This window comes from Ovis canadensis, chromosome 5 (assembly GCF_042477335.2).
Source record: "Ovis canadensis isolate MfBH-ARS-UI-01 breed Bighorn chromosome 5, ARS-UI_OviCan_v2, whole genome shotgun sequence".
In the NCBI taxonomy this organism is placed as follows: domain Eukaryota; kingdom Metazoa; phylum Chordata; class Mammalia; order Artiodactyla; family Bovidae; genus Ovis; species Ovis canadensis.
Genome location: NC_091249.1, coordinates 52,474,351 through 52,482,869, shown reverse-complemented (window position 1 = coordinate 52,482,869; position 8,519 = coordinate 52,474,351). Strand labels below are relative to the sequence as shown.

The 8,519-nt window shown below is 37.9% G+C and overlaps 1 pseudogene; it reads left to right on the top strand.

The window, feature by feature from the left end:
- Nucleotides 1-7,253: 7,253 nt before the first annotated feature.
- On the top strand, nt 7,254-7,950 carry LOC138441567 (mitochondrial fission factor pseudogene; annotated as a pseudogene).
- The last annotated feature ends 569 nt before the right edge of the window (nt 7,951-8,519 follow it).

Here is an 8,519-nt window from a genome sequence, read left to right as displayed (position 1 = left end):
TGGTCATGTAAGGGTATGAGAGTTGGACTGTGAAGAAGGCTGAGCGCCGAAGAATTGATGCTTTTGAGCTGTGGTGTTGGAGAAAACTCTTGAGAGTCCCTTGGACTGCAAGGAGATCCAACCAGTCCATTCTAAAGGAGATCAGTCCTGGGTGTTCATTGGAAGGAATGATACTAAAGCTGAAACTCCAATACTTTGGCCACCTCATGTGAAGAGTTGACTCATTAGAAAAGACTCTGATGTTGGGAGGGATTGGGGGCAAGAGGAGAAGGGGACGACAGAGGATGAGATGGCTGGATGGCATCACTTACTCGATGGACATGAGTTTGAGTAAACTTTGGGAGTTGGTGGTAGACAAGGAGGCCTGGTGTGCTGTGATTCATGGGGTCTCAAAGAGTCTGACACAACTGAGCGACTGAACTGAACTGAAGGAAGCCTGATTACATCAGAGAAAGTTTTCCAGAAGCAATGATCCCTGAGTCAGGTTTTGAAAGAATAATAAGAACTATCCAGAGGTTGAGATAAGCTTTCCAAATAAGAGGAAAGGTAGAGATGGGTAATACTGTGACATCTCTGGAAATTCAAGTATAAAACTAATGATCAAGAGAATGGCAGATGTTAAAGTTTGAGTAGAAGGCAAGAGACAAGATAACAAAAGCCCTGTTTGCCATGCAAGGAAGTTTAGATTTTACCCTGAAATTGATAGTTAAAGACGTTAAGCAAGGGACATTGTTTTGGCAACAGTGTGTAGAGAATGTATCTAGGATTTATTCAAGCTGTGTAGACTGATGCCTAGAAATCTGAGCTATGATAATTCAAGTGATAGATGAATAAGAGTCCAAATTAAAACAGGAACAGCACATTTGGAGAGTAGGATACAATATATTAGAACAAATAAAATGGTGTTCAGAAGCAAATAAATGAGGTTGGTGGGTGAGAAGAAAGCTAAGATGGCAAATAAGTTTGACAGGTATCCTGTATATAGTGCATATGTCTTGTATGGACTGATTTTGAACTGCATGTTGTGTTGGTCTTTTTTACGTCTCCCTTAATGTAATTAGTTGTATTTTTTTCCCGATAATGAAAATTGAGCAGTTAGAGCTGTATTTCTGTTTTAATAATTGGCACTTAAATTCCTTAAATAGCAAAGCTAGCTGAAAATTGTACCTCCACAGAGATCTGAATAATTCTTTATAGTCTCTCCTATATTTTTGGCTGAGAAAAGACCAAAGTTGGAGGGGTGCAGGGTGAGGGTGGGGTATGTGCTAAACTTAGTCACATCTGGCTCTTTGCGACCCCATGGATTGTAGTCCACTAGGCCCTTCTGTCCATGGGGATTCTCCAGACAAGAATACTGGAGTGGGTTGCCATGCCCTCCTTCAGGGGTCTTCCCAGCCCAGGGATCAAACCCAGGTCTCCCACATTACAGGCAGATTCTTTACTGAGCCACCAGGGAAGCCTGGGGGGTAGGGTGGGAGAAGGTAACTGAGAATTGAAAGTCTTCTTTTCCATGTTAAAAAAAAAAGACTTTTTTTGGTCATAGTCTCAAGTTGTAAGCAAGTAATCACTATTAATTAGAGATTACTTTGGATCAGTACACATCCTCTAAAAATCAGCAGCAGTGGCCCCTGCATCTGACAGTTAGCAAGCTAATGAGACTCCAGCTTCTGAAAGTCAGCCAATTGTTTACCATCCCATGCCTGTAAACAAGTCAATCAGCAAATGCCTCAGTTCAGTAACTATATTTCTGAAAGTATGCCCATCAATAACAGCTTTATTCTAGTGATTACACTAACATAGTTGAAAGACTGTCATTCCATAAACACTCCTGCTTCTGAAAATCCACCAATCCTTGGACCAAGCTTCCCAAAACCTTGTACAAGATCAGCTGTGGCTTTCATTGGAGAGATTGTTCCTTGCAGATACAGCTCTCCTTTGCAGCCATATATGAAATTCATTTTTTCTGCAGCACATACCAAAGTTCAGTTTATTGACAGGTTGAAACCACTTCAACAGTTTAACCCCAATTTACTGTTATAAATTTAGCTTAATGAGTGACAAATACATTAATGATGCTATGAGACTATCAAATTCAATGTTTTCAATTTCTGTGCTGTTTGCTAAGATCTATTTTTTATTTGTGTATTTGAATCTTGAATGCAAACGTAGATTTGTGATTAACTTTCAGATCACTGGTTATCTATTAAATGAGGGGAAAAGTCTTTTGAAACATTTTTTGCAGTATGAAACTGTTCATTCAGTACAAAAAATGATAGAAAGTCAGTTATAAACAAGTATCTACTAACAGCTAAACCTAAGAGATATGTGGTTCTTCAGCTATCAAAAAAAATTAATTAAATTCAGATGAAAATAATCACAGCAGAAGTTTTAAGATTGTCCACATTGTGTATCATCATGATCAACCTTTTCAGCACAGATAACTGGTCAAACATTCCAGGAGTGTTTTCTGATTCTAAAATTGAAAGCAAATTTTAGGTGCCAGGATAAAATGCTACAATAATACAAAATGTAATAGCTCTGTTTACTATTACAGAGATTATTAAAGATCTAAAATACCTCATGTTTTTAAAACATAGCCCAACGTGCAGGTAATCACAATATCAGAAAAAAATTCCCTTTCCTTGTATGTTTTTCTTATGAAAAAGTCTTGCTTAGAAGGCTGCTGCTCACTTAATGAGTTAATGAGAAGTGTACTGCTTTTCATAGAGATAATACAAAATGCAAGTTTTGGTGTATACGCAGGAGTGCAAACAATTTAAAGTTGAATCAAAGTGTAGTGGATTCTATGCAAGGTGTTGGCTATCCTGCGCACAGTTCTGCACTTGTGCATTATTCTGCACAGACAAAATCTGACATTCTACTGACCCCAGAGTAATTATTGTGAAATTGTTGCATTACTTGAGCATTTAAACATTTAAGGAGTTAAAGAGTTTTTGTGATTTTGTTTGCATTTTATAATCTTCAATTTTCCAGCATTCAAAAACTTGTTTGGACTTCCTGATTTAGCTTCTATGCTGTGAACATCTTGAAAGTGATCACTCACATCCTTAGAACAAGAATAAGTTGGACAGGCTGAAAATCATTGACTTTCCTTTTATATTCCTGAGAACTGAGATTGCTGGGCAAATTGCAACACTGGTATGCAAAATCTGGTATGACAGGCATACCTGTATTCCAGAGAAATACAGATCTGCTTACCTGGAACAGAAACTACAGGAACCATGAAATGTTAGAAATATTAAATGCTCATTTTGATAAATTGCCAAAGGTTGAATGTGGACTGTCTTGAGAGTGAGAAATTCCTTGGGGGCTACAGTCTTAAGAGGTTGCCCACATTTCCTCTGCCATTAGATTCAGAAACTCCGATGGATTTGCGTGGTGGTGACCTGAGAAATACTCCCTCAGTGCTCTAAGAGATGAAGGATAACCACTGTGAAACACATCTAGAGTTCACCAAAAATGTCTGCTCTCCTGGGGAAAAGAGTTTACCAGAGTCTTATGCTAGCTGAGATAAGGACATTCCTCCTACTTTAGCCCCATCCAACCTTCCTGTCTCACTAAGGAGGGGGAAAAAATAAACATGGAGTTGGGGGGTGGGGGGTTATTCAAGGAAAAAGATTAGGAATGCTGCAGTCAGAGGAGAGAGCACAGGGCAAGGAACTTGGGAGAAAGCTGTACCACTGGATAAATATCTGTCCTAGACAGTCCCACTAAGACAGGTTTAATTGGAAAATTATAGACTCCACCACACCCTGACCCCCCCACCCCAGAACCTGCCATCACACCAGCAACTCTACAGATTACAGCAGAAGGAGCTACAAGATACAGACTCCTTGAGGAGTGTTCCACTTGCAGTGTAGGAGACCTGGCTTCCATCCCTAGGTTGGGAAGATCCCCTGGAGAAGGGAAAGGCTACCCACTCCAGTATTCTGGCCTGGAGAATTCTGTGTTGCAGAGCTGGACACAGCTGAGCGACTTTCACTTTCACTTCAGGAGTGTTTAGTGTTTTGTCAGTAGTGGAGACAAAGACAAGGATACTAGAGGAATTTGAAGACTCTGGCACCTATGGTTGCCCAACTCCTAGCCAAGTTAACAGAAATGTGGGATAAAAAACTATGACTGTGTGGGATTTATCCCAGAAATTGAGGATATGTACAACATAAGAAAATCAATCAATATAATGCACTGCACTGGTAGAATGCAGGCAAAACACACACACACCATCTTGATACAGGAAAAACGTTCCTCAAAATTCAGTAACCTTTCATGATAAAATTACAGAGCAAACCAGGAAGAGAAGGAAATTTCCTTCTATTCCTTAACATGATAAAGTACATTATGAAAAATCCACAGCTAATCTCATATTGAAGAATGAAAAACTGGCAGCTTTCCCCCTAAGATTAGGAACAAACAGGATGCTTGATTTTGCTACTTTTATTCAAGACTGTACTGGAAGTTGTAGTCAGAGCAATTAGGCAAGGAAAAGAAATAAAAGGCATTCAAACTAGAAAGCAAGAATTTTCTCAATTTTCAAATGACATGACTCTATATATAGAAACCCAAACAACCATCAAAAATCAATTTGAACTTTCAAGTGAGTTTACAGTGTTTCAGGATACAAGACCAGCACATAAAAATCAGTTTTATTTTTACATGCATGTAATAGAAAATATAAAAGGAAAATTCATGTACAATAGCATCAAAAAGGATAATGTATTTAAGGAGAAATTTAACCAAGTAAGCCCAAGACTTATACACTGAAAACTACAAAGCACTGTTGAAATATATTAAAGAAGACCTAGATGTAAATAAATGGAAAGAACATTTGATATTCATGAACTGGAAGACATAATATTGTTAAAATAACAATGCTACCAAAATGATCTACAAATTCAATACAATCATTATCAAAATTCCAATAGCTTTTCTGCAGAAGTGGAAAAGCAGATCCTAAAATTCCTATGTAATTGCAAGGGATCCCACACAGTGAAAACAATCTGGAAAAAGAACACATCTAGAAGAACATTTCCCAGGTTCAAAACTTACTACAAAGCTACAGTAATCAGAACAGTGTGGTACTGGCATGTAGAAAAATATGTAGTTTAATGGAATCAAATTGAGAGTCTACCAAAAAAATTGTAAAATTGATTTTTTACAAGAGTAAAAAGACTGTTCAGTGGGGAAAATAGTCTCATCAGTGGCTAATGCTGAAACTACTGGATATCCACATGCAAAAGAAAAAATGATTCTGGACACCTACTTTACAACACATACAAAAATTAACTCTGAATAAATCAAAACCTAAAGGTAAGTGCTAAAACTACTTTTAAAAACTATAAAATTCTTAGAAGAAAACGTAGGTGAAAATCTGCATGACCTCGAATTAGGCAACATTTTCTTAGATATGACACAAAATACAAGCAAACAAAGAAAATGTCAATGAATTGAACATCATTGAAATTAAGACTTTTGTGTACTAAAAGACACTGGCAAGAGAATTAAAAGGACATCTCATAGAATGGAACATGATATTTGCAAATATTTTCTAAAAGCCTCAAGTCTGAAACATTTTTTTAAAAATTCGTAATGCAACACAATTGAATTAAAAAACACAATGCCATTAAAAGGGGGGCAAAGTAGACACTTCCCTAAGGAAAATATACAAACAGCCAATAGCCAAATGAAAAGATGTTCAACATCATAAATCATAATGCAAGAAATGCAAGTCAAAACCACAATGAGATATATAAGATCCATTATGTGATATAATAAATCCAAAAATAGCACATGGCTATGTTTTAATAACAGATGTTGGTAAGGATGTGAAGAAATTGAACCCTTGTGCATGAATGATGGAACTGTTAAAAGGTGCTGCTGCTATTGAAAACAGTTTAGTCATGTTAAATACAGAATTACTGTAGACCAAGAAATTCAACTCTTAGGTATATACCCAAGAGAACTGAAAACAATTGTTTACACAAAAACCTGTTCACACTGTTCAAAGAAGCACTAATCATCATAGCCAAAAGATGGAAACAACTCAAGTATCTATCACTCAGTGAATAGATAAATAAAATGTAGTATATCCATACAGTGAAATATTATTCAGCAATAAAAAGGAATAAAATGTAGATACATGCCAAAACATGGATGACCCTTGTAAACATTATGCTAAGTGAAGGAAGTCAGACACAAAGGTTATGCATTGTATGACTCCATTTATGCAAAATATCCAGAATAGGCAAGCCAAGAGACAGGGTTTGGAGACACTTAAAGACACCATAAAACCTATCTGTAACTTGGTATAACTCTTGTTCTGATATCAGATGCCCTAAATATCAAACCTGGGTTTGGGCAAACTACGATTTTCCTTGACAACCTCGTGTCCCTTTAGTGCTAAAAGCTTTAGCAAGTGGATGCTGCCTTCCTGTGAAGAGGCCTGAGGACAGCAAAAAAGCAAATCATCCACATATTGCAACAAAGTAGAATTTCCGGGAACTTTATATTATCTAGATCAGCCTTGAGGATTTGTGAGAAATAAGAACTCTCAGTAAAACCCTGAGGCATTACTGTCCAGGTGAATTGGCTTTATTCCAAGGTGAAGGCAAAAATGATACACAATAGTCCATCAGCTGAAATACTAAAAAATGCATTGCATAAATTGAATTACAGTGGAACATTTACATCCAGTGGGAATGGATGTTAGTAAAGTATGAGTGTTAAGAACAGGGTGTGGCAAGATAACAACATTGTTTATTGTTCTGTGGTCCTCAGTAAACCTCCACCCTCAGCCCTCAGTTTTTCTCATTAGTAAAATAGGGATATTACAGGAACTATTCCAAGAAATGGGTCTTTGAGACTTGTAATGTCCTATCGTGGGCTTTATGCCATGAAAGGATTCTTTACTTATATTGCTTAATTCTGGGAAGGGGTTTTGAGGGATCTATTTGAATCAATGGATAGTACACTGTGAATTTTGTCAGTATCAGTTGGCAATTTTGTCTATAAGGAGGGCAGTAGTTGATTTAATAAAGATAAATGATCAGTGTTTCCAGAATCGGCTCAGAGACAGAGCTGATAAAAGATGTCAAAAAGGAGGGCCAGTGGGTGGTGGCCCTTGCTGGGGACCCTCCAGTGGACCCATGGGGACAGAAGTGGCTCTTAGTCCAGCACATGCATATTGAGGCAAGTTAAAGGATTTAATAGGAAGCTAAGAAGCAGAGAATGCCAGAAAGCAAGCAGTAGTTAGTATACATGTAGTGAGTGGGGCAGCATTTCCTTCTACTGCTGCTGAGATGGCAGAAATTAGTCAAATTCAGTAGGAAATGGAATACACCAAAGGTCAGTAAGTGAGGGTCCTGGAAAAATGAAAGATAGCACCAACAAATGCTGACCTGGAACAAGGATTCCAAGGAGTTTCAAATGCTAGTGTGATTATGCAGCTTCCAGAGAGAATTGTAGCAGGAAATAATGAACATTCCGTTTTCAAGACCAGCAGATTTCAAGACCAGACCTTACACAGTCAACTCCCTTTAAGCCTATGGAACTAAAAATACCACCTCCTGTACTTACCCTAAGTGAAAGACCACTACATTTTCTGGATTTAGAAGGACCTCCTCCATCCCCTCAAAATGAAGAAATCCATGCAGTTGGCAGGCTAAAAATAAAGCTCTCTATGAGTGAAAATGCTGTTCACCAAAATGGACAGCTGGTTAGAACTGACTCCATCTATGGCTTTTCAAATATATATGCAATGATTGAAGGAACTTCAGGAGACATGACAGTTGTAGATACAGCTTCATTATGACTACAGATAAACAGATGTCTGCAGCTTCTGGAAGAGGAGAACAAAGAACATGCTAAAAATAAATGGTCATGTATACTGTAGCATTCTGGCTGCTTAATAGCTGGCTCTGGTTTTGCTGCTAGAGGTAACTTCAACTCAGAAATGTTGTCTCAATAGCTGGAAATATAAAGAATTTGCAAACTTAAAAAAAAAAAAAGATGTCAAAGAGTCACTTAATTCATCTGGTTGGCTGCTTTGATGACTACTGTCAAATTCCAGAATTATTTTCCCTTTTCAGAAGAAAGTAATTTCAGCATGATACTACTTTAAGAAGAATTATTAGCGTAATATATGAAGGGCAGTAGAGGAACTAAGGAGAAAAGAGTGTGTGTCTCTCAAAGGGCCCAAACAACAGGGGATCAGTTCACAGACAGGAATCTCTTGTGAATCTCATTAGAGATCCCCATTATTTGAACTCAAGGAAGGGACTGCTTTCTAGTAGTGGGGTTGAGCATCAAGAGTGGCTCAGATGGACTAGAAGAGATCCATCTCAAATCTGGAGGAATGGTTCTCCAAGCTGATTAAGAGGAAGGATTGAGAAAAGCCCCTACAGTTCCTTGGAGCCCCACAACTTGAAATTGGGAAGAAGTTGGAAAGACCGGTTAGAGGGCTGATGGTGCCTGAAATGCTTGAGTCTGTTAACAATCTCTTT